Genomic DNA, 27,542 nt, shown 5'->3' on the forward strand with positions numbered 1-27,542 from the left:
CATGGGGTGAGATCTTCCGGGCACTGAATGAAAATAACTTCAACCCCAGGATACTCTACCCAGCAAAACAATCATTCAAAATAGATGGAGCAATAAAAGTCTTCCATGATAAGCAGAAACTAAAACAATATGTGACCACAAAGCCACCACTACAAAAGACTCTGCAAGGGATTCTGCACACAGAACGTGAAACCCAACTTAACTATGAAAAGACAGGCAGCACCAAACCTCAGGAAAAGAAAAAGCTAGACAGTAGAGAGTAATCTCAACTTATGTACACACAATCAAACCTTCAAACAACTAAGACAACTAAATGACAGGAATCACCACATACCTATCAGTACTAACACTTAATGTTAACAGACTTAATTCACCCATCAAAAGGCACCGCTTGATGAAATGGATTAAAAAGGAAGTTCCAACAATTTGTTGCTTACAGGAGACTCATCTCACTGACAGAAATAAGCATAGGCTTTGGATGAAAGGCTGGAAGAAGATTTACCAAGCCAATGGCCCCCGAAAACAGGCAGGAGTACCAATACTTATCTCTGGCAAAGTAGACTTCAAACCTACATTGATCAAACGATATAAAGAAGGACATTCCATACTAATAAAAGGGGAAATAGACCAAAAGGAAATAATAATCATCAATCTGTGTGCACCCAATGTCAACGCACCCAATTTCATCAAACATACCCTGAAAGACCTAAAAGCATATATAAACACCAACACAATGGTTGTGGGAGATTTTAACACCCCATTATCATTAATAGATAGGTCATCCAAACAAAAAATCAATAAAGAAATCCAAGATCTAAAATAAGCAATAGATCAAATGGACCTAGTAGATGTCTACAGAACATTTCATCCAACCTCTACACAATATACATTCTTCTCAGCAGCCCATGGAACCTTCTCCAAAATAGATCATATCCTAGGGCACAAAGCAAGTCTCAGCAAATATAAGAAAATAGAAATTATACCGTGCATACTATCTGATCACAATGCAGTAAAAGTAGAACTCAACAACAAAAGTAAAGACAAAAATCATGCAAACAGCTGGAAACTAGATAACTCATTACTTAATGAAGAATGGATCATCGATGGAATAAAAGAGGAAATTAAAAAGTTCCTGGAAGTTAATGAAAATTAAAACACAACCTACCAGAACCTATGGGACACAGCTAAGGCAGTCCTGAGAGGAAAGTTTATAGCTTTCAGTGCATATATTAAAAACACTGAAAGATCCCAAATCAATGAGCTAATGATACATCTCAAACTCCTAGAAAAACAAGAACAAGCAAATCCCAAAACAAATTGAAGGAGAGAAATAATAAATATAAGAGCTGAAATCAACGAACTAGAAACCAAAAAAACCATACAAAGAATTAATGAAACAAAAAGTTGGTTCTTTGAAAAAATAAACAAGATTGATAGACCCCTGGCAAACCTGACTAAAATGAGGAGCGAAAAAACCCAAATTAGTAGAATCAGTAATGCAAAAGAGGAGATAACAACAAACACCATGGAAGTCCAGGAAATCATCAGAGACTACTTTGAGAACCTATATTCAAATAAACTTGAAAATCTTAAAGAAATGGACAGATTTCTAGATACATATGATCATCCAAAACTGAACCAAGAGGAAATTAATCACCTGAATAGACCTATAACACAAAATGAAATTGAAGCAGCAATCAAGAGTCTCCCCAAAAAGAAAAGTCCAGGACCTGATGGAATCTCTGTTGAATTCTATCAGACCTTTAAAGAAGAACTGATACCAACCCTCTTTAAACTGTTCCACAAAATAGAAAGGGAAGGAAAACTGCCTAACACATTTTATGAAGCCAGTGTTACACTTATCCTAAAACCAGGCAAAGACACCTCCAAGAAGGAGAACTATAGGCCAATCTCCTTAATGAACATTGACGCAAAAATCCTCAACAAAATAATGGCAAACCGAATTCAACAACACATCAAAAAGATTATTCACCACGACCAAGTAGGCTTCATCCCAGGGATGCAGGGCTGGTTCAACATATGAAAATCAATAAATGTAATAAACCACATTAACAGAAGCAAAGACAAAAACCACTTGATCATCTCAATAGATGCAGAAAAAGCCTTTGATAAGATCCAACACCATTTCATGATAAAAGCTCTAAGAAAACTAGGAATAGAAGGAAAGTACCTCAACATTATAAAAGCTATATATGACAAACCTACAGCCAGCATTACACTTAATGGAGAAAAACTGAAACCATTCCCTCTAAAATCAGGAACCAAACAAGGATGCCCTCTATCCCCACTCCTATTCAACATAGTAGTGGAATTCCTAGCCAGAGCAATTAGGCAAGAAGAAGGAATAAAAGGAATACAAATAGGTAAAGAAACTGTCAAAATATCCCTATTTGCAGACAGCATGATCTTATACCTTAAAGACCCAAAAAACTCTACTCAGAAGCTTCTAGACATCATCAATAGCTATAGCAAGGTAGCAGGATATAAAATCAACATACAAAAATCATTAGCATTTCTATACACTAACAATGATCAAACTGAAAAAGAATGTATGAAAATAATTCCACTTACAATAGCCTCAAAAAAAATCAAATACCTAGGTGTAAACCTAACAAAAGATGTGAAAGACCTCTACAAGGAAAACTATGCACTTCTGAAGAAAGAGATTGAGGAAGACTATAGAAAGTGGAGAGATCTCCCATGCTCATGGATTGGTAGAAACAACATAGTAAAAATGTTGATACTCCCAAAAGTAATATACATATTTAATGCCATTCCTATCAAAATTCCAATGACATTCATTAAAGACATTGAAAAGTCTACTGTGAAATTTATATGGAAACACAAGAGGCCACGAATAGCCAAGGCAATACTCAGTCAAAAGAACAATGCTGGAGGTATTACAATACTCGACTTCAAACTATATTACAAAGCAATAACAATAAAAACAGCATGGTACTGGCACAAAAACAGACATGAAGACCAGTGGAACAGAATAGAGGACCCAGATATGAAACCACACAACTATAACCAACTTGTCTTTGACAAAGGAGCTAAAAATGTACGATGGAGAAATAGCAGCCTCTTCAACAAAAACTGCTGGGAAAACTGGTTAGCAGTCTGCAAAAAACTGAAACTGGATCCGTGTATATCACCCTATACCAAGATTAACTCAAAATGGATCAAGGATCTTAATATCAGACCCCAAACTCTAAAATTGATACAGGAAAGAGTAGGAAATACTCTGGAGTTAGTAGGTATAGGTAAGAACTTTCTCAACGAAACCCCAGCAGCACAGCAACTAAGAGATAGCATAGATAAATGGGACTTCATAAAGCAAAAAGCTTCTGTTCATCAAAAGAAATGGTCTCTAAGCTGAAGAGGACACCCACAGAGTGGGAGAAAATATTTGCCAACTATACATCAGACAAAGGACTGATAACCAGAATGTATAGGGAACTTAAAAAACTAAATTCTCCCAAAACTAATGAATGAATAAAGAAATGGGCAAGTGAACTAAGCAGAACTTTCTCAAAAGAAGAAATTCAAATGGCCAAAAAACACATGAAAAATGCTCACCATCTCTAGCAAGAAAGGAAATGCAAATTAAAACCACGCTAAGATTCCACCTCACCCCTGTTAGAATAGCCACCATTAGCAACACGACCAACAACAGGTGTTGGCGAGGATGTGGGGAAAAAGGAACCCTCTTACACTGTTGGGAATGTAAACTAGTACAACCATTCTGGAAAAAAATTTGGAGGCTACTTAAAAAGCTAGACATTGATCTACCATTTGATCCAGCAATACCACTCTTGGGGATATACCCAAGACTGTGACACAGGTTACTCCAGAGGCACCTGCACACCCATGTTTATTGTGGCACTATTCACAATAGCCAAGTTATGGAAACAGCCAAGATGCCCCACTACTGACAAATGGATTAAGAAAATGTGGTATCTATACACAATGGAATTTTATGCAGCCATGAAGAAGAATGAAATGTTACCATTCGCTGGTAAATGGATGGAATTGGAGAACATCATTCTGAGTGAGGTTAGCCTGGCCCAAAAGATCAAAAATTGTATGTTCTCCCTCATATGTGGACATTAGATCAAGGGCAAACACAACAATGGGATTGGACTTTGAGCACATGATAAAAGCTTTAGCACACAAGGGAGGGGTGAGGGGTATAAGACACCTAAAAAATTAGCTAGCATTTGTTGCCCTTAACGCAGAGAAACTAAAGCAGATACCTTAAAAGCAACTGAGGCCGGGCTGGGATGTAGCTCGGTGGTACAGCGCTTGCCTAGCATGCCTGAGGCCCTGGGTTCGATCCCAGCACCAAAAAAGAAAAAGACAAAAAAAAAAAAAAAAAAGCAACTGAGGCCAATAGGAGGAGGGGACCAGGAACTAGAGAAAAGGTTAGATCAAAAAGAATTAACCTAGAAGGTAACACACACGCACAGGAAATCAATGTGAGTCAACTCCCTGTATAGCTATCCTTGTCTCAACCAGCAAAAACCCTTGTTCCTTCCTATTATTGCTTATATTCTCTCTATGACAAAATTAGAAATAAGGGCAAAATAGTTTCTCCTGGGTATTGAGGGAGTAGGGGGGAGAGGGAGGGGGCGGAGTGGATGGTAAAGGAGGTGGTGGGGGCAGGGGGGAGAAATGACCCAAGCCTTGTATGCACATATGAATAAAAAAAAAGATAACTTACTAATTAAAACTCAAGACAAAAAATGTATCTCCAGTGGCATATTTTTAGTTCTCATGTTAACTGACCTATCAATAAATTCCACAGGTTTGAACTTACCTTCCTACCTAAAGTTCTCCCTTTCCCAAATATATACAAATATTTACACAGCACCATCATTGCTCTGGCATTTAGTTTTGTCTCTTTGTGCTTGTCATCATCTTCTTCTGTAAGTGCTGTTTTTGCAGGAATCTCCTTTCCCATTTGCCGATTCTCTGAAATAATGTAGCATTCCTTAGAGTTGTTCATGGTCCACAGTTAATTGTAAAGTGGTAAATAAGCCATGTGATTATCTGATGAAGCTTTAGAGCAAATAAAACTAATTGACTACACCATTTGTAATAAGGTTTATGTCTCATTTGCTTGGACAGCTATATTTAATATTTTAGAGCCAATCAGAGATAAGATTATCAAGGACACACTGTATCCTAGTAATTCTCTTTTTTCATGACATTTTCTCATTGCAAAAATATATTGATAATCTATGTGATCATGATACTATCTGAACATATTTCACTTATAGAGAAAGAAAAAATGCCTTTTTTGTTCCTTAATTTCTTACGAGAGTTCAGCCCAAAATAAGCTTTTAGAATGTCTAAGTAATGTTTATATGCATTTTCTTGGTTATAATATAATACAGATTTTGTTCATATTATGAGAGAACATGAAGAAAATATGGGTCTCCATGGCTGCTAACCTGCTTAGGTCCTCAGCATCTGCCTCATAGTTTTTCCAGTAGTTCACAAGGCATTCTCACTCCCAGCACATTTCTGTTTCAGTGGGCTTTCTCACCAAGCTCACGAGAACTCCACTACTTCTCTGCTGTCCTTAGATGGATCGAGCCATTAGAAATAAATGCAAACATTCCCATGAATGAGTATGTGAGATCTCGCTCATCTGTGACGTGAATTTTAAGCTACAACCATACCCAAATCCTCACAGTTGCTTATAACTGTCAGTGATTTTTCTATTTCCAAATAGATTTGTTGGATAGTTGTTTTTCTCTGCCCTACCTGGGGCCCACTTTCTGCCTCTTGACATAACACATTCATCAACCTACTAGTGTTTCACGGCTAAGTATACATTTTATGTAATTATTTTATAGGACAAATCCTTCCAGAAAGAAAATGGGGGGGGGGGGGGCGGTAAAAAGCTTGACCTAATTCATCCATGAGCTCTGATCTTCAGTTAAGGTCAGTGGGAAATACTGACCAGTTCAAATGGAAGATAGAAGACAGAAGTCCTGGGAATGCTGTGATATAATCCAGGCTGGATCATGGAGAAGAGTGAAAGTAAATGTAAATGGGGCAAAAAAAAAGAATATATCCAGCATAAAACATCATTCAGTCCCTGGACTTGACAAGAATTTGACTTTGTAAACACATAGGAATGATACATTTTTACTACATGCTTTAAAATTCACCAGGTATTTGGGAGGTGGAGAGAGGAAGATTGCAGTTCCAGGCCAGCAGGAGCAATGAAGTCAGTGAGACCCTAACTCAAAGAACAAGCCAGATATGGTGGCACACACCTGTAATCCTAGGTAAGTGTGAAGAATAAGTAGGAGAATTGCAGCCCAAGGCTGGCCTAGACAGAAAGTGCAAGACCCTATCTGAAACATAGTTAAAGCAAAAAGGGTTTGGGGGCATGGAGCAAATGACAGTACTTCTCTAGTAAGTGTGAAGCCCTGAATTCAAACCGTATACCACCAAAAGAGTAATAATACAAAAAAACAAAATTCACCAATGTAGATTGAGGCATTTTAGGCAAAATGTTTAAAATTTTTTTCTTAATAGTAAGAAGGAAGGAAAATAACATAAATACAATTTTAGGGATTAATCAGTATTTAAATTGAAAAAGGATTATCTATTGGTAAACAGAGTATATCATATTTTTAACAAAGAAGTCTTGATAAATGTGGAAAAATTATGGAACTGAAGTTTGTTTTCATTTTTCTTTGGGGATTAATAATTCTGTATTTTCGATCTGGTCTCTTGTGTAAGTCTATAATAATCTTAATCATTGTTATCACTATTTATTTAAGCCAATCACAATTTAGCACTTGGATTTAAAAAAAATGCCCAGAAAAAATTAGAGTTGGTAAAAGAAGCAGGTATGGTTATTGGAGAAGTAACTGGTGTATCAACTGTAAACATTAAGCATTAAGAGAATATTCTTAGCATCTCTTATTTCACCTAGATTTAAAAATAAAAGTCTTGTATTATTATGAGATGATCATTTACAATAATACATTCTGGCTTATTTAATGCTCCAAATTGGTTTATAGTAATGCAGATATAAGATGAAGCAACAATATTCAGCTAGTAGTTATTAATACAAAAAGATACCTGTAAGTTACACAGTAAGTACTTCACAGCTTCATTTTATTGTTAAACACACTTGCTGTGTCTCTTCATCAACTGCACTCATCAAGAACAAGTTCCTGCATTCAGTTTCACTGTATGCCATGCAGGGACATCTGATCTTGACTTCTGCTGATTAGAACTACAACAAAAAGCAAGTGCAGCTATCAAGGAACACTGACAGAAAACAAAAACTCTAGAAAGATGTCAAAGCCAGAGAAGCCACCTTCATGAAAGCAAGGGTCCTGATTTTCTGTTTCTTCTCAAGACTTTGCCCCAGTTGAGAGGGGACTGGGAGAGACAGATGCAAAATGGCATGAGCAGCCTGGGGATAGAACCTCAAGAGGAGTCCATATCTGGTTGTCAGACAAAGCAGAAAAGGAGTCTTCTGAGGGATTCCTGGACAGGAAAGAGCCAGAGAAGACTTTTCCCCTAATTCTGTTTTGTTCCCACAAAACTCTCCTAATTGGATATTATTCATACATACAACAGATTCACATCAGCATAGCTAAAACTTAGAGAACTGAGCAGAGATTTAAAATCATGGTACACAGAAAGCAATTCTGAATTTATGACCTTGACAGAATTTATGATTGCAGAAATCCAGTTTGGGTCCAGAGCAAGACCATCAGCATCCTCCAAAGTAGTAAAACAGGGTTCAAAGTCTACACAACATAATATTTCACAATATTCAGATATAATTCAAAATTACTAAATGTGCAAATGCAAAATGTAACAGTTTCTCATGGAAAAGTCATCAGTAATTGCCAAACCAAGATAACTATGATGTTGAAATTATCAAATGGACTTAATTCTTTAAATTTAAACAAAGTTCTAAAACTATGTTTAATAGATGAAGTAAAATTATATTTGAAAATCTGAACTTTTCAGTGTACTATAAAAATGAACCAAGTCAAAAATTTAAAACTGAAACATACAACTGAAAAAACTCAGTGCGTGAGCTTAACAGTAGATTACAAATGAAAAAAGAAAGACTTAACAAATGTAAAAGGACTCAACACAGTTCTACTTATTGGAAGAATAAAAAGAAAAAGTGAACAGAGTCTGAAGAATCTATGGGAATATATAAAAAATATCCAACACATGTGTCATTAAGATCCCAGAAGAGGATAAAGAGATTGAGACAAAAATATATATGTGAATAAGTAGTGGATATAATTTTCCCAAACTTAGAAAACACAGAAATGTACAGATTCAAGAACCTCAGCAACCTAAGCAAGATAAAGAAAATTATACCTTTATAAATGTATAATAATTAAGTTGGTAAAAATCAAAGATTAAAAAAGGTTTTAAGATCAAAGTACATTTCATATATATATGAAAGTAGCACAATGAAACCCACTGAAAACTGTTAAAAGGAAGTGTACAGGAGGAGAGAGGTTAAGATGGTGCAAACTGGATCAAAGTACAGAACATCTATGTAAGTAAGTATCACAGTGAAACACCTCCTCCTTCGTACAATTCATTTATATTAATAACTTTCCATAAGATTTGAAAGCAGCTGAGGAAAGCTGTACCTTACAGGTAGAGGGACAATCAAGTTTTAATGTGAACTTGTCCTATGAAGTCACAGAAGCTAGAGGACAAGGGAGAGTATGTGTAAAGCAATAAATGAAAAGAACTTTTCCCCAATAGAAAAATAAGCAATGAATGAAAAATCTTGACATTTTCACCTAAAAGAAAGTATAGAATACTTATTACTCATAGGTCTAGACTTACAAGAAATACTAAAGGAAGATTTTTTTTGGTCTGAAGGGAAATGATACTGAAAAAAACTTGATTTTTCAAAAATGAAAGAAGAGGGTAAATATAAAAGACACTTTTTGCATAAATTAAAAATATGTTCAACATTTACACCTCTTGAAGAGAGATTCCAAGATGGCGGCTAGAGGTAGGAAGCAGAAAGCGACCCTCCTATAGTGAAATCTTGGAGAGACGCTGGAGACACACTTTGCAGGCATAATCACCGAGAAAAGGCATAACTTTGACTCCTCCAGACCTCCAGCTGGCGCAGAGAATCTCCACTTCACGTTAAACGGAGAACCGAGGAGGCCCCCGGGGCCGCCAGTGGCCGGCGCCCATACGGCTTGGGAAGACGCGGACCAGGTGAGCTTCGCGGTACCGCGGTTCCCCCACAGACAAGCCTGGGCCAGAGCAGCATAGCCCCCTGGACAGACTGACCTCCACCCGGGAAAAAAAGAGAAACTGAGTACTAAGCAATAAGAACAGTTAAGACACGCTGGAAAGAGGGTGGGGCGCCCTGAGCGCTGAAGATTGGGGGAAGGGAATCCTTCCCGGGACTGTAAAGAAACGAGCCGGGCGGGCCGGAGAGGCTCTGGCGGGAGCAGGGCGCGCCAGCAACCAGGAGCGGGGACGCTTGTGAGAGGAGGGAAGACCCACTTCCCACGTGAACTGTAAATAAACACGCAGGCCTGACAACGCGGGGCAGTGTCGCCTTTCCCAGTGCTTGGAAAGGGAAAAGCCTGTGGCAGAGGCCCCCCTCCCCCGCACAGGAGAACTCTGAGCAAACAAAGCCTGTGGGACCAGGTGAGTGCTAGCTCACCCCAGAGATCTGCATAAATAACGCCGCCAGCTACAGGCTGAGAGCAGCAGGCAGGCAAGCCACAGTTGCAGATACCACTCTCAGAACTGCCTCCAGACGCTTTTTTTTCTTTTTCTCCCTACCTTTGATGAGAGAACAACCGAATTACACCTGCAAGCCGAAAAACTTACTGAAACTATTGCATTTGAACTGGGGACACTTGGTGGGGCTTTTTTTTTTTATTTTTTCTTCTGTGTGTGTGTGAGTGTAGTTTTGTTCTACTTTATGCATCCCCTTTGATGAGACAACTACAGAACAACATCTGAGGCACCAACTCCAGGACTGGAGATTAAGACGGACATCCAAATTATTAAGACTGAAATTGCATTGCATATAAACTTGGAAGTTTTTTGGTTTTTTTTTTTTTTTAATTTCCTATTTTCCATTTTATTTTAATTCATTTTTATAAATAGATATTACTTTCATATACTTATTTTTTATTTTTTTTATCTTTGATTTTCAATCCTCTCTCTGTCTCTCTATTGTCTGTTCAGCTTACTGTCGATTAGTACACTAACACTCCCTGTTTATACCTTTGAAACTCTCTTGTCTGATACCTTGTTCTGCTTTCTCCCTCTTGTCTGTATATTTGTTTTCCCCTTTTCTTTAACTTCTTGCTTTCCATCTCAGCTCACTCTTCCGTTCTCAATATTACCATTGTTATTATTACAAGCTAGAAAATACTTAATTACACACAGTACAGGGACAGTAACAACACCAAGGACAATGACAGGAAGACAGAAAAAACAAGGAAACCAGTTTCCCCACAGCAAAAAATTAGTACAGGAACCAGAGGGGAATGAAGAGAACAGAAACTCAGAGCCAGACTCCAACAAAATGAAGATAAACTATGCCAAAGGACCCAATGAAGCCTACAAGAATAATTTAAAAGAAGACATACTACAAGTACTCAATGAGAATTTTATAGAGATGATACTGGATAGGGTCAACCAAAATGTACAGGAGACACTCAAGAAATTCCAAGACAATAAAAATAGAGAATTTGAAAAAGCAAAAGAAGAAATAAAGGAAACCATAGAAGCACTGTATAAACACCAAAGTGAAAGAGAGAACATGATGAATAAATGGATAAATGAACTCAGGACAAAAATAGACAACAATAAAGAAGAAAACAGCCAGGATATGGAAAACCTCAGAAAAAAGAACGAAACAGAACTGCAAAACAAAACGGAAAGCCAATCCAGCAGAATAGAACAAACAGAAGACAGAATCTCAGAACTTGAAGATGAAATGGTAATTAAAGGAAAAACCGAAGAACTATTAATTAAACAACTCAAGACCTGTGAAAAGAAAATGCAAGAACTCACCGACTCCATCAAAAGACCAAACTTGAGAATCATGGGCATCGAAGAAGGAGAAGAGGTGCAAGCGAAGGGAATGCGTAATATATTCAACAAAATAATAATGGAAAATTTCCCAAATCTAGAGAAAGATATTCCCATACAAATGCAAGAGGCCTCCAGGACACCAAACAGACCAGATCAAAATAGAACTACTCCACGACATATCATCATTAAAACAACAAGTTCAGAAACTAAGGAAAGAATATTGAAGGCTGCAAGAGAGAAAAAAACAAGTAACATACAAAGGTAAACCCATCAAAATCACAGCAGACTTCTCAACAGAAACATTAAAAGCAAGAAGAGCGTGGGGTGAGATCTTCCGGGCACTGAATGAAAATAACTTCAACCCCAGGATACTCTACCCAGCAAAGCTATCATTCAAAATAGATGGAGCAATAAAAGTCTTCCATGATAAGCAGAAACTAAAACAATATGTGACCACAAAGCCACCATTACAAAAGATTCTGCAAGGGATCCTGCACACAGAAAGTGACACCCAACTTAACCATGAAAAGGCAGGCAGCACCAAACCACAGGATAAGAAAAAGCAAGACAGTAGAGAGTAACATCAAGTTAGGTACACACAATCAAACCTTCAAACAACTAAGATAACTAAATGGCAGGAATCACCACATACCTATCAGTACTAACACTTAATGTCAATGGACTTAATTCACCCATCAAAAGACACCGTTTGACAAAATGGATTAAAAAAGAAGATCCAACAATTTGTTGCTTACAGGAGACTCATCTCACTGACAGAAATAAGCATATGCTTAGGATGAAAGGCTGGAAGAAGATTTACCAAGCTAATGGCCCCCGAAAACAAGCAGGAGTAGCAATACTTATCTCTGACAAAGTAGACTTCAAACCTACATTGATCAAACGAGACAAAGAAGGACATTCCATACTAATAAAAGGGGAAATAGACCAAAAGGAAATAATAATCATCAATCTGTACGCACCCAATGTCAACACACCCAATTTCATCAAACATACCCTAAAAGACCTAAAAGCATATATAAACGCCAACACTGTGGTTGTGGGAGACTTTAACGCTCCATTATCATCAATAGATAGGTCATCCAAACAAAAACTCAATAAAGAAATCCAAGATCTAAAATATGCAATAGATCAAGTGGACCTAGTAGATGTCTATAGAACATTTCATCCAACCTCTACACAATATACATTCTTCTCAGCAGCCCATGGAACCTTCTCCAAAATAGATCATATCCTAGGGCACAAAGCAAGCCTCAGCAAATATAAGAAAATAGAAATAATACCGTGCATACTATCTGACCACAATGCAGTAAAAGTAGAACTCAACAACAAAAGTAAAGACAAAAAACATGCAAACAGCTGGAAACTAAATAACTCATTACTTAATGAAGAATGGATCATCGATGCAATAAAAGAGGAAATTAAAAAGTTCCTAGAAGTCAATGAAAATGAAAACACAACCTACCGGAACCTATGGGACACAGCTAAGGCAGTCTTGAGAGGAAAGTTTATAGCCATGAGTGCATATATTAAAAAGATTGAAAGATCCCAAATCAATGACCTAATGATACATCTCAAACTCCTAGAAAAACAAGAACAAGCAAATCCCAAAACAAATAGAAGGAGAGAAATAATAAAAATAAGAGCTGAAATCAACGAAATAGAAACCAAAAAAACCATACAAAGAATTAATGAAACAAAAAGTTGGTTTTTTGAAAAAATAAACAAGATCGATAGACCCCTGGCAAACCTGACTAAAATGAGGAGAGAAAAAACCCAAATTAGTAGAATCAGGAATGCAAAAGGGGAGATAACAACAAACACCATGGAAATCCAGGAAATCATCAGAGACTACTTTGAGAACCTATATTCAAATAAATTTGAAAATCTAAAAGAAATGGACAGATTTCTAGATACATATGATCATCCAAAACTGAACCAAGAGGAAATTAATCACCTGAATAGACCTATAACACAAAATGAAATTGAAGCAGCAATCAAGAGTCTCCCCAAAAAGAAAAGTCCAGGACCTGATGGATTCTCTGCTGAACTCTATCAGACCTTTAAAGAAGAACTGATACCAACCCTCCTTAAACTGTTCCATGAAATAGAAAGGGAAGGAAAACTGCCAAACACATTTTATGAAGCCACTATTACACTTATCCCAAAACCAGGCAAAGACACCTCCAAAAAGGAGAACTATAGGCCAATCTCCTTAATGAACATTGATGCAAAAATCCTCAACAAAATAATGGCAAATCGAATTCAGCAACACATCAAAAAGATTATCCACCACGACCAGGTAGGCTTCATCCCAGGGATGCAGGGGTGGTTCAACATACGAAAATCAATAAACGTAATAAACCACATTAACAGAAGCAAAGACAAAAACCACTTGATCATCTCAATAGACGCAGAAAAAGCCTTTGATAAGATCCAACATCATTTCATGATAAAAGCTCTAAGAAAACTAGGAATAGAAGGAAAGTTCCTCAACATTATAAAAGCTATATATGACAAACCTACAGCCAGCATTATACTTAACGGAGAAAAATTAAAACCGTTCCCTCTAAAATCAGGAACCAGACAAGGATGCCCACTATCTCCACTCCTATTCAACATAGTACTGGAATTCCTAGCCAGAGCAATTAGGCAAGAAGAAGGAATAAAAGGAATACAAATAGGTAAAGAAACTGTCAAAATATCCCTATTTGCAGACGACATGATCCTATACCTTAAAGACCCAAAAAACTCTACTCAGAAGCTTCTAGACATCATCAATAGCTATAGCAAAGTAGCAGGATATAAAATCAACATAGAAAAATCATTAGCATTTCTATACACTAACAATGAGCAAACTGAAAAAGAATGTATGAAAACAATTCCATTTACAATAGCCTCAAAAAAAATCAAATACCTAGGTGTAAACCTAACAAAAGATGTGAAAGACCTCTACAAGGAAAACTATACACTTCTGAAGAAAGAGATTGAGGAAGACTATAGAAAGTGGAGAGATCTCCCATGCTCATGGATTGGTAGAATCATAGTAAAAATGTCGATACTCCCCAAAGTAATCTACATGTTTAATGCAATTCCCATCAAAATTCCAATGACATTCATTAAAGAGATTGAAAAATCTACTGTGAAATTTATATGGAAACACAAGAGGCCACGAATAGCCAAGGCAATACTCAGTCAAAAGAACAATGCAGGAGGTATCACAATACCTGACTTCAAACTATATTACAAAGCAATAACAATAAAAACAGCATGGTACTGGCACAAAAACAGACATGAAGACCAGTGGAACAGAATAGAGGATCCAGATATGAAGCCACACAACTATGAGCAACTTATCTTTGACAAAGGAGCTAAAAATATACGATGGAGAAATAGCAGCCTCTTCAACAAAAACTGCTGGGAAAACTGGTTAGCAGTCTGCAAAAAACTGAAACTAGATCCATGTATATCACCCTATACCAAGATTAACTCAAAATGGATCAAGGATCTTAATATCAGACCCCAAACTCTTAAGTTGATACAAGAAAGAGTAGGAAATACTCTGGAGTTAGTAGGTATAGGTAAAAACTTTCTCAATGAAACCCCAGGAGCACAGCAACTAAGAGATAGCATAGATAAATGGGACCTCATAAAACTAAAAAGCTTCTGTTCATCAAAAGAAATGGTCTCTAAACTGAAGAGAACACCCACAGAGTGGGAGAAAATATTTGCCAATTATACATCAGACAAAGGACTGATAACCAGAATATACAGGGAACTTAAAAAACTAAATTCTCCCAAAACTAATGAACCAATAAAGAAATGGGCATGTGAACTAAACAGAACTTTCTCAAAAGAAGAAATTCAAATGGCCAGAAAACACATGAAAAAATGCTCACCATCTCTAGCAATAAAGGAAATGCAAATTAAAACCACACTAAGATTCCACCTCACCCCTGTTAGAATAGCCATCATCAGCAACACCACCAACAACAGGTGTTGGCGAGGATGCGGGGAAAAAGGAACCCTTTTACACTGTTGGTGGGAATGTAGACTAGTACAACCACTCTGGAAAAAAATTTGGAGGCTACTTAAAAAGATGGACATCGATCTACCATTTGATCCAGCAATACCACTCTTGGGGATATACCCAAAAGACTGTTACTCCAGAGGCACCTGCACATCCATGTTTATTGCGGCACTATTCACAATAGCCAAGTTATGGAAACAGCCAAGATGTCCCAGCACTGACGAATGGATTAAGAAAATGTGGTATCTATACACAATGGAATTTTATGCAGCCATGAAGAAGAACGAAATGTTATCATTCGCTGGTAAATGGATGGAATTGGAGAACATCATTCTGTGTGAGGTTAGCCTGGCTCAAAAGACCAAAAATCGTATGTTCTCCCTCATATGTGGACATTAGATCAAGGGCAAACACAACAAGGGGATTGGACTATGAGCACATGATAAAAGCGAGAGCACACAAGGGAGGGGTGAGGATAGGTAAGACACCTAAAAAACTAGCTAGCATTTGTTGCCCTTAACGCAGAGAAACTAAAACAGATACCTTAAAGCAACTGAGGCCAATAGGAAAAGGGGACCAGGAACTAGAGAAAAGGTTAGATCAAAAAGAATTAACCTAGAAGGTAACACCCACACACAGGAAATCAATGTGAGTCAATGCCCTGTATAGCTATCCTTATCTCAACCAGCAAAACCCCTTGTTCCTTCCTATTATTGCTTATACTCTCTCTACAACAAAATTAGAGATAAGGGCAAAATAGTTTCTGCTGGGTATTGAGGGGGGGAGCGGGAGGGGGTGGATTGGGTGGTAAGGGAGGGGGTGGGGGCAGGGGGGAGAAATGAACCAAGCCTTGTATGCACATATGAATAATAAAAGAAAAATGAAAAAAAAAAAAACATTTACACCTCTTGTGTGATTTTCAATATATATTATCTAGCATATATAAACCCATAACATAAAAACCAATGAGGGATGTGCTTGTAAATTGACAAGTTTCTGCATTGCACATTTAGTAGACTATGAAAGTTTAGATATGCATTTCTTAATCCACAGTACAACCACTAAAAACAAAGTATGATGGTGTAAAGTCTGAAAGCCAATGCATTAAATTGAATGAAACAATAAAATATACAGTACAAAAGACAGAAGCAAAATTAGGTATAGCAGGGAGACAAGCATAAATAATGATGCATTAGATCTAAATCTTAATATATCAAACACTATATTAAATTGTAATAGTCTAAGCACTCAAAAAGGTCAACAAATGACATATATCTCTTTAAAATAAAGAAAAGCTAAATCTTACTACAAAATACCTATGAACTGAAAATAGAAGTATACAAAGCAAAAAAAAAAAGCAAACTCTAGTCACTGTTTTGTTCTAGTACAATAGACTCTGAGACCGAATGTATTCTCAGAAATAAAGATGGATTGTTCTATATATAATAAAAAGAAAAACGTCATGAGGAAAAAAGCCTGAGTATTTACCTAATAATAGTGTCAACACTTATTGAACAAAAATAGACAAAATTATAGAGAAAAGTCCACCATCAAAGCAGGATATTTTAATATTTCTCTCTTGGTGATTGATAGAACTAGATAAAATATGAATAAAAATATTCATATTCCACTTCTATCTATATCCAAAATTTTAAAATATACATTGTTTTCAAATGCCTATGTTACCAAGACAGACCATATTCTGGGGGAAAAAAACAAGTCTCTCAGAATTTAGAGGTATTCTATTCCCAAACAAAATTGAATTACAAATTAATAAAAATTAAAGCAAAAATAAGGATTAAAAGTTGAACTAAAAACATAATTTGAGAAAAACATATGTCTTATATTCACATACCTTATAGTCAAATTTGAGCAGAGGTCAAATATGAAATTATAAAGGAAATTGGAGTCATAATGAAAACACAACATATCACGAGTTTTGGGAAGTAACTCAGCAGATTTAGTAGAAAACTTATACTGCTAAATGCTTATAGTGGAAATAAGAAAGATTAAAAAAACCCAATTACCTAGGTGAGATTCACCTGTTTGTGGATTGTAACATTAGAGGCCTCACTATTCAATTTGGTATGCACACTATTGCTTTAGGTACTGTAAATGGTAACAAAACTATAGGTGGTGAATGAAAACAAAAATCCTTCCATTCCATTCTCACCATAACCAAGTAAGGCAGTAAAATACTGGTTCTCTTAAAATACCTACAGGAAAATAAAATGCACAGTCCTCCCTCTGTGATACCTAGGTCATTTTGAAACCTACAATGACAAGAAAGCTTAAAGAAACTGCATGTAAATCCTTTCCCTATCTGATCCAACACTGAGCAGAGGCTTACAGCTAAAGGGAGATTCCATTGTTGTAGCATTCTTTAGAGCAGCACAGAGCTTGATGGGATAAAATATATTTACTGAGTTAAGGTATAGCACTTACAGATAATGCCTTACTGAATATAGAGACTGGAAAAGCTGAACAATAGATCCTTTTATTCATGCTTACTGTTTTTAAAAATGTACTTTTGTTGAGTTCATATCAAAGAGATGGAAAATACTGATCACTTAAAAATATAAAATAACCTGGATAAATAAGTCTTGTCTATTTTCCATCTAGGTCCATAAAATTCTTACAGGAAGAAAGAGAGCTGTGAAGGAAATAGTATAAGAAAGTGACTAATATCGTTGTACTTGAGAACAACAAAAACCCCTTAATAGTCTTCAAATCCTTACAGCCATCTGCAACCGCCAACCCATGATTTAGCCTCCAGGGATCTGAAACCACTTACAGTTTTTAATACTGCAATTTAATCTTCACTCACTTAGACATCATCACAGTTCAAAGGGGAGTTCTAAACTTTAAAACAATTTTCCAACTTATGAAATGAACAAGGATATAAGAGATTTATTTACTTATTTCAAAAGTGACATTACAGGGCTGATGGAGTGGCTCAAGTGGTAGAACTCATGACTCACTAAATAAGTGTGAGGCACTGAGTTCAAACCCCAGTACCACCAAAAAAGTCACATTACACTTCAAAACAACTCAATTGCAAAGCAGTACAGATGGGAATGTTGATTATCCTTGAAAATGCATTGCACATGTCATAAGTTTTGGAGGTAGATACATGTATATAATATAATAATCACATGTTTTTGTAATAGCTAGTAATGTATAAATGGTTAAGAAGATAAATTTGAAAGTTCTTTGTAACTGTCTTGGAACTGTGAAGTGTTAAAAGTAAATTATTAGTACACAGAAAAAAATGCCCCAAAGCCCAAACACTTTGCTACTGTGTGACTTTGGCAAACACATCTCTCTAGATACAATTTTCTTATACATTTAGGTAAAAGTTGTGGCATAAAGGACTCCCAAGAGCATTTCCAGCTGTCAAACATGCAATGATTCTAAATCCTTTTTTTTTTTGTAATATATATAGAGAGTTAGGTAAAAGGCATAAGTTAACAATACTGCTATTTAAGAGAAGAGTTATATCATTTTTGTAAGCTTTGATACATGGAATAGAAATAATACCATCAGCCCTAGAATGAAGTTCAAAAGCTAGAGTTCCTCTCTATCAGCTGTTAAGAGTATGTATGCTTCTTCATCAGACAGCAAGCAGGGCTGACCCTTTTGGTCCTCATGGCAGGAACTTGCCACTTCTTTTAAGGAGGTCATATACTTCTCCTATATGAAAAAGACGTAGGAAGATTTTTAAGCAAATGGATTACAGAAATTCAAGAAGTGTGTCTCTTGGACCACTTTCTACAAAGTCTCTAAGCTCAGATCATACCTTCACTCTTAGTCATTTGTCCTAATGATCACTAAGGAGAAAATGTGGTTCAGAAGTTAAAACTGCAGATTTTCAGGTAAAATGAGTTTGACACTCTCATTTTATACCTTGTAAAGTTATCCTCTCTCTCCAAACCTGCAGAAATATTAAAAATAATAAGCCTTTGGTTGTGCAGAATTAAGGAGAAAACATGCCACCTTTGAGAATGGTAGAGACTGTGACAGCAAATAAAGCACACTTTATTAGCAACACTGGCTACCAAGGTGGGAGGCAAGAAGCCAGTGAAGAAGAGGAGGAAGTGGGGCGATTATCTGGATCAGATAGAAAGTGGAATTCTGGGCCACTTTTTAAAAATGAAATATATGTGGTTTCACTTTCATTTTTATTCAGTCTGGAGAGGTAAATATGTAGTTTACAAAAGCTGTGAAAATGTAGAATAACTCAGATGATTAAACAAAAAAGATCTTCATAGACTTTGATTCAAAGAACTTAGAATCTTAGCAAGCTCTATTGGAGGTAGTAGGATGATCACTATTAAAGGTGATCCGAATGTCCAAATAGAATTCAAATTTTGGATTCTACTCTTAGATCTATCTTTTCTTGTTTTCTGGGGCAAAGATCCTAGCTAAAGGATGTTTCTGGATATTGGTGCTAATTAGCAGTAGTACAAACAAGATGTTTCAATGACACATTATCCTAACTAGTGCTCAATTATGCTAAGTTCTTTCCACTTGAAGAATTAAAGAGTATCATTAAGAGTGCTAATCATATAATATCCTATAGAAAGTTTGAATTTTTTTCTTACTGAGTATTGTCATGTACAGCCACTATTAATCCACTGAGAAAGTAGTTAAGCAAGTTTAAACAAATCTAACCATCAGATTTGTATTTTTTCATTCTGGTCACTAATTAACATTGTAATCTGAGTTATTATTCAATTAGCATTGCATAGAATTACATATTTATGACTACTCAAATGGTGTCATTAATACTTACAGGCTTATACTTGTAGGATTCTTTTCAGTTTGAATTTGCTTCCAAAAATGTTAACACAAATAAAAATCTGTGCAATAGGTATGTAAATTATAAAGCAAAATGATAAACGGAACACTCATGAGGCCTAACAACTGAATTAAGAGTAAGACCTCACCATTTTTGCTGAACCTGTTTCCATGCTTTGCAGTCGTCTCCATTCCTCTGCATTTTCTCAGAATTAAACTATTTAATTCTGATTTTTAACTTTCCCTTTCTTATTTGCTTTAAAAATAATAATTAGAAAACATTTTTATATGTAGTCACATAAATAAAATACTTTAAGAGAAAAATTTCTAAACTGAAGATTTAAAGATTCTTAGAAAGAGATTGAATATTTAAAATGCCATGCATTTTAGGCAATTTTTTCATGTAAATATTCAGTATCTTTGTAATAGATTTTAAAATTTAACCAAGGTAAAAAGTATAGTCAACCAAAATCTAACAATTTTTAAAATAGTTTATTATATTGATTGGAACATGTTCTGTATTCTTCAGCCTCCAGACTATTCTTCAGGAACAATACACATACTACATTTCAGAAGGTTTCCTAGAAAAGAGACCTGAAAAACACCTTAAGAAATATGCATATCAGTAACTATTGAACAGTATATTTACGTAACACTGGGAAACTATATGCATGTTTATATAAATGTATATGTGTGTGTTTATGTATTTTCAAACTGTCACAATTAACTCCTTAGGGCAAGTTTTTCTAAGCATCTTCCTATAATCATTTGACCTATGCATTCAACATTTGGGTACACACTGCTTAGCAACTCCAGGAAAATGTGAATACATCTAGCAACAGCACACTAGCATATCTGCTCATCATGTCTGCATCTGTTTTAGGGAATATATCACTCATTAAAATCTAAGAATCTGGCAGACAGAAGACAACTTATCTAAAATTTGGAATTCCTTTCACTAGAAACCTTAAATATTCTTACCAACCATTTACATGTCAACACATGGACTGGCCATTTACAGTTCATACTATACAAATAGCCTGATCACATACTTTTCCCATATTTTCATTGAGTTATTCAACATTTACTATTTTCCAATATTTTTGCCTCTAAATTAAGAAATTAATATTTTGTCTCATGCTACTTTATTCTATATGGCTATACAATTTCAGTAACACATGAATTGAGCTATACTTTAAATAACATTTTAATCATATATTAAATTCCTTTAGTTTTTTTTACATGTGCTCTTTATGCACTACTTATAGTTAGTACCAGTTTTGCTTTCAATCATTTGGGTTTTCTTAATTTGGATTTTTATAAAAACTTGCACAAGTTGGGTACAGTGGCTCAAACCTATAATGCGAGCTACTCATGAGGCAGACATCAGGAGGGTATTGGTTTGAGGCCAGCACAGGCAAAAACATTGTGGGATCCCATGTCAATCAAAGAGTGGGTATAGCGGTACCTCCCATCACCCAAGCTATTTGGGAAGTATAAATAGGAAGATTGTAGTCCAGGCCAGCCATGGCATAACTGCTATACCCTATCTCAAAAATAACCAAAGTAAAACAGGCTGGAGGAGTAGCTCGAGTGGTAGAGCTCCTGCCTAGCAGGTAGAAGGCTCTGAGTTCAAGCATCAGAACTGCCAAAATAAAAACAAACTAAAGCACAATCCAAAACTTGTTTCAAAATGTACACATTATTAAAGGAAAAATTAAGCCTGAAATCCACATTTCACTTATCTATAAAGTACCTTATTCAAATTTTCTCATTCAGATTTGTAGCTCTTTTCATCACTTATTATGAAAGGAAATTACAATAGTAATTTGTAATAGTAGGTTCTGTCACATTAGCAATTGTATTTTTACAAAACTCAAAATTCAAAACATACATTGGAAAGTAGCTTGGCTGGTGATATCTTTAAAGACTTATTTTATGACCAAGTACTGATCTGCATAAAGAAAAACAGAAAGCCAGAATATAAAGAAAATTTTATCAAAGGTGCCTTCCTGTTTGTAGAAGGACTAGTGTGGAAAGTGATACCTGACCTTCCAAAAAATTGGAAGGAACAACACATAAACTGAAAACCAGAAAAAAGAATGACTGTTTCTACTTTTCAGAAAATGTTCAGGTTAATAATTGCATTATCACCTTTACATGATTTCAATTTCAATAAAATCTAATGTAACATTAAATGTCATTTTTGTAATTTTATTGCTAAACAATTCATGTCTACATTGACATTTGTTAGCTGAAAGGGAAAGGAAAGAGCTGAGTTAATGATATGTGTAAATCAAGCAAAAAACTCTCAGTTCAGCTTAACTGTACTTATTTACCCATCTTCTTATAAAATATACAATCAAATGTTTCTTGGCACATATAAATATTAATAACACACATTAAAATTTTTTAAATTTCATTTCTAACTTTAGTCTGCTGAAATAAACCACAAGACACAAATGAAGCAAAAGTTTCTCTCTAATGCAGAAGGAGAAGATAGTCTCTCTAGAATTTCTTTTTGAGACACAGTTTCCCTGTGTAGCCCAGAATAGCTTCTCTGAGGAAATTTGAAAGAAATTAAATAGGGACTGTTTTGTAAAGGGTTGGGTGACAAAATCACTCTAAGGAATATTAGCAACATTTATCAAAAGAAAACCAAAATGTTTTGATTAAGCACCTTGACACATGATTTTCAGCACTGCAGCATGGTAGTTGATAGGTGCAGGAGCACAAGAGCCCTCTGATTAGACAGACCCACGGGATGCTTAACCCAGCTTATTTAGCATTATTCAGCTGGAGTGAGTGGTGCCCAGGTTAATGTCACAAGAAAAGAAATGTTCAAGACAGCTCAAAAGAATATAGTCTATCTCATGAAATGGGTTAGCTGTTCTATGAGGCTGGCTCCTTTCTCTCTTCTGCCTGTGATCCTTTTTTTCTTCTGCTCCCCACCATGAGTTGAAGCAGCAGAATCTCCTTTCCAGAGGCTGCCACCTGATTTTGGACCTTCTATCCTACAAACCACTTGCCAAAACAAAATGTTTTATCCTTTATAATTTTACCAGGGTCAGGTACTCTGTTACAGCAATAGAAATATACTAAGAACATTTTAACATAATTATTAAGAAAATTCAATTATTAACTATTTTCAAGAAGAAAATTTAACAAGAAGACATGCACATTGAGAAGAAATCATGAGAAGGGACAATTCAATCAAATAAGAACAAAGTAGGATCATGAGCTTAACATCAAACAGATCTGGAAATGGTGAAAGAGCGGACAGAACTGGCATGATTTCTACAGTAGTATGCTGTGCAATCCCCAGCCAGCAGCTCACTACCTTTGCCCCAGAACAGAACCATGAACACGTTACCAAGTGTTTTTTGTCAAAACATTTTGTGCAAAGCTTACAGGAAATGCAAGTAGGGACAGCAGTCCTATTGTCTCAGTTCATCTAAGTTCATAACAGATCAATGGATACAGAATGAGGAGGAACAGAGAACACTATGTGTACATGTAGTTGAGGTATATGAAAAGTACAATAGGAAAACCCAATTTTATTTTAAGTGCTCATTATAAATGCAACAGATTAATGAAAAGTGATCATAAATTAAGTTTTAAGAAAAAGTGTTATAAATAATGTCACAATCACCATTACAGTATAATACAGAATAGTTTCACTGATATAAAAGTCCCCTTTGCTTCACCTAGTCATCATTTACAAATTAACCACAAAGGGAACAAGAAAAAATATGTATTAAAGCATTATGATTACAAATCAACAAAACTGAAAGTTAATAACAAAATCTCACCTAAGCCAAAGATGGAATCAAAATGAAAATGACAAAAAACTTAGAAACTAATGGCAGGAAGGCACTCTAGGCCATAAAGAATATATACAAGTAAAGTGATGTTCAAGTGATAATTTACTAGATAAATACCTATTAATAATTCACAATCAATTATTCACAGGTAATGAAAAAGTGAAAGTAAACAGGTGAGAAAAAATCAAATAGATAAAAAAGTTTACGGTAATGAACAGTAAAGAAACTGATGAATTAGAAAGATAAAAGAAAAACCATTCAACTCAAATAAATGTAAGCTTAATTTATTTTTATTTACTTTTTTTTATTGTTTTATTATTCATATGTGTATACAAGGCTTGGATCATTTCTCCCCCCTGCCCCCACCCCCTCCCTTACCACCCACTCCGCCCCCTCCCTCTCCCTCCTACTCCCTTAATACCCAGCATAAACTATTTTGCCCTTATCTCTAATTTTGTTGAAGAGAGAGTATAGGCAATAATAGGAAGAAACAAGAGTTTTTGCTGGTTGAGATAAGGATAGCTATACAGGGCATTGACTCACATTGATTTCCTGGGCGTGTGTGTTACCTTCTAGGTTAATTCTTTTTGATCTAACCCTTTCTCTAGTTCCTGGTCCCCTTTTCCTATTGGCCTCAGTTGCTTTTAAGGTATCTGCTTTAGTTTCTCTGCGTTAAGGGCAACAAATGGTAGCTAGTTTTTTAGGTGTCTTACCTATCCTCACACCTCCCTTGTGTGCTCTCGCTTTTATCATGTGTTCAAAGTAGAATCCCATTGTTGTGTTTGCCCTTGATCTAATGTCCACATATGAGGGAGAACATACGAATTTTGGTCTTTTGGGCCAGGCTAACCTCACTCAGAATGACGTTCTCCAATTCCATCCATTTACCAGCGAATGATAACATTTCATTCTTCTTCATGGCTGCATAAAATTCCATTGTGAATAAATACCACATTTTCTTAATCCATTCATCAGTGGTGGGGCATCTTGGCTGTTTCCATAACTTGGCTATTGTGAAAAGTGCCGCAATAAACATGGATGTGCAGGTGCCTCTGGAGTAACAGTCTTTTGGGTATATCCCCAAGAGTGGTATTGCTGGATCAAATGGTAGATCAATGTTTAGCGTTTTAAGTAGCCTCCAAATGTAAGCTTGGTTTAGATTCGGAAAATGAAAAAGATAAATCTATTAAGCAAATAGTTAATCTAATCAAGCCAATAAAGAAGATAAGATACAAAATAAGAACTCAGAATAGGCAAGTAATCAATTATTACACGAAAACAATAATAAAAAATATTCCACAGTATTTTTTGCCAAATATTGTGGAAATATATTTGAAAGCTTGCATACTTCCAATAAAGTATAAATGAACAAAACAGACCTATTGAGATCTAAGACCACGATCTAACGACTTATGAAAGAAATAAATAAATTACCTCCCCAATATAATATGACCTAGAGAATTTTATGAGAATTCTTTCAAACATATAAAGGATACAAAACAATCAAGTATTTCCAGTATTTCCTTCATGAAAGGAAAAATTCCTTTCATGAAGCTAACAGATTGATGGACAAAAATAAAAGGAAAGGAAAATGTTAACTGATGAGATTCAACAGCACATTAAAAATTCCACAGAATAGGGAAGAAAATATTCAGCATATGTTTCTATACAATTGAGTTAGGCATGTGAAAAAATCAAATTTGAGTCTCTCCAGCACTCTCAGCACCATTTCCAAAATTCCAAATGCATCAATTTTGTAGAGTTCATGTATATAGTTATTAGATATAAAATTAGTAAGAAAATAAGTTATCGACTAACATCTACTGAGCATTTCTGTCTGTCCAGTGCTTTTTGAAGCATTTAATACATAGTAATATTTTTATCATTTCTGATTTACAGGTGAGAAAATTAAGGATTGAAGAGGTTTTCATGCTGAACATCATAAAGATAGCACACTGGAGTCACAAATCCAAACCTGGTTGGTTTGCCTACAAAGCCATGCTCTATGCTAGAGTTTCCCGCTAAGGACGGAGTGGTGCACACACTGCTACCTAGTATTTCTGTCAGTTTCTCCCTCTATCTCCAGGTTTTCTTTGTATTTGTGTGCCACATTGCTGGGCACTTCTGACATGTGACCATCCCCACTAACTGTAAGCTCCATGGCAGAAGGCTTTGTCCTGCTTGTGTTTAACCTCAATATTAAGATAGCATCAAGCACAAAGTAGTTGCTCAAAAAATAGATGTTGAATGACTGAATGGCAATTGTTGTCTTCATGGCAGGTTGCAGTCTTCAATAATAAAATGGATTTATTTATTTTTGTGCTGAATTGGGTTGGCTGATTGATATTGTTGCTGTCACCTCTGCTTGTTGTTATTTTGCATTTACACAAGTTTCGATTTGGGTTTTTTTTTTTTTGGTTACTCCTTTAACTTTTAAATTGAGAAGTTTCACTACAGAGTTATTTTTCATAGCAACACACAGAAGCCTTGGTTTTGCATTTTGTTTGCAGGGGGTTGGGGGAGGAATCTACTAAGTAAATAACATTATAATTATTGATCGATGGATAAAAAGAACATTTTATGACTAAAAACAAAATCCTGTTCTAGAAGATGACCATGAACAAATGCACCAAAATTTAAGAGTAAAAGAGAAACCATAAAATACTGCAAGAAAACAGTTTTTTTTTTAAAATGAAAGTTTCAGGAAAGCTTTCCATCTACAATATATCACAAAAACTCACAAATGAAAGCTATACACTTAGTTAAATAACTGCAATGGTTTATCTTAAACTATTAGTATCATAAAATTATGTCTTAGACAAAATGATATTTTCATACTAATAATTCCTAAAAATCATTGAGTAATAGTATGACTATCCAATAGCAATAGAATAACAACAAACGTTGGTGAGGTTGTGGGGACAGAACATTAATCCACTGTTGGTGAGAATGCAAATTAGTGCAGCCCCTGTGGCAAGCAGTATGGAGTTTCCTCAAAAAACTAAAAAAGAGAACTATAATACAGTCCAGAGATAACACTCTTGGGCATTGCAAGTCAGGATACAATAGAGGCACTTGCACACCCATGTTTATTGCACCACTATTTGTCATAGCCAAGCTATGGAAACAGCCAAGATGAATGGATAAAGACAATGTAGTAAGCATACATACACAACAAAGTATTATTTAGACATAAAGAAGAATGAAATTATGTTGTTTGTAGGTAAATGGAAAGAAGGAGATCCTTAAGTGAAGTAAGCCAGGTTCAGAAAGACAAAGGTCACATTTTCTCTCATATGTGGAAGCTAGACCTAAAAGGTAAATGCACACATAAATCATAAATACATATGTGATTATATAACATATATGTAGGGAGAACACATTTGTAATAATAGGACTATTTGAGAGGGGAGGCAGGAGAGGAAAAGAGAATAATAGAGTGAAGGATTTTGAGTGTGAAGAGAGCACAAAAAAAACACACTGAATGCTGTCGAAACTTAGCTGAATGGGGAGAAGGAGAAAGTAATAGAGTAGGTTAACCTGATTGAAGCATGATATCTTCTACAGTGACACCCGTCAAACAACCAGCATACAATTAAAAATGAATGACAGGAATGTCGAAACAGGTCCTGCTGTGGGTCATCTTAGAGAGAGGGTGCAGGGTGAACTAGAGAGTAAAGAAGAATAAATAAAGTTGAAGTACTCTATATACTTCATGAAAATAGAACAATGAAACCTACTGAATTTGTTTTAAG

General features: G+C 35.7%; 1 long non-coding RNA gene across 1 annotated transcript in view; it reads left to right on the top strand.

The window, feature by feature from the left end:
• LOC141410750 (uncharacterized) overlaps positions 1-26,081 on the top strand; it is a 64,009-nt gene extending 37,928 nt beyond the window's left edge. The window contains exons 3-4 of the long non-coding RNA XR_012435537.1: positions 6,207-6,323; positions 25,687-26,081. This is a non-coding gene — a long non-coding RNA (uncharacterized lncRNA). The remainder of the gene's footprint in view (positions 1-6,206; positions 6,324-25,686) is intronic.
• Positions 26,082-27,542: the final 1,461 nt, after the last annotated feature.

This window comes from Castor canadensis, chromosome 9, assembly GCF_047511655.1.
Source record: "Castor canadensis chromosome 9, mCasCan1.hap1v2, whole genome shotgun sequence".
In the NCBI taxonomy this organism is placed as follows: Eukaryota; Metazoa; Chordata; class Mammalia; order Rodentia; family Castoridae; genus Castor; species Castor canadensis.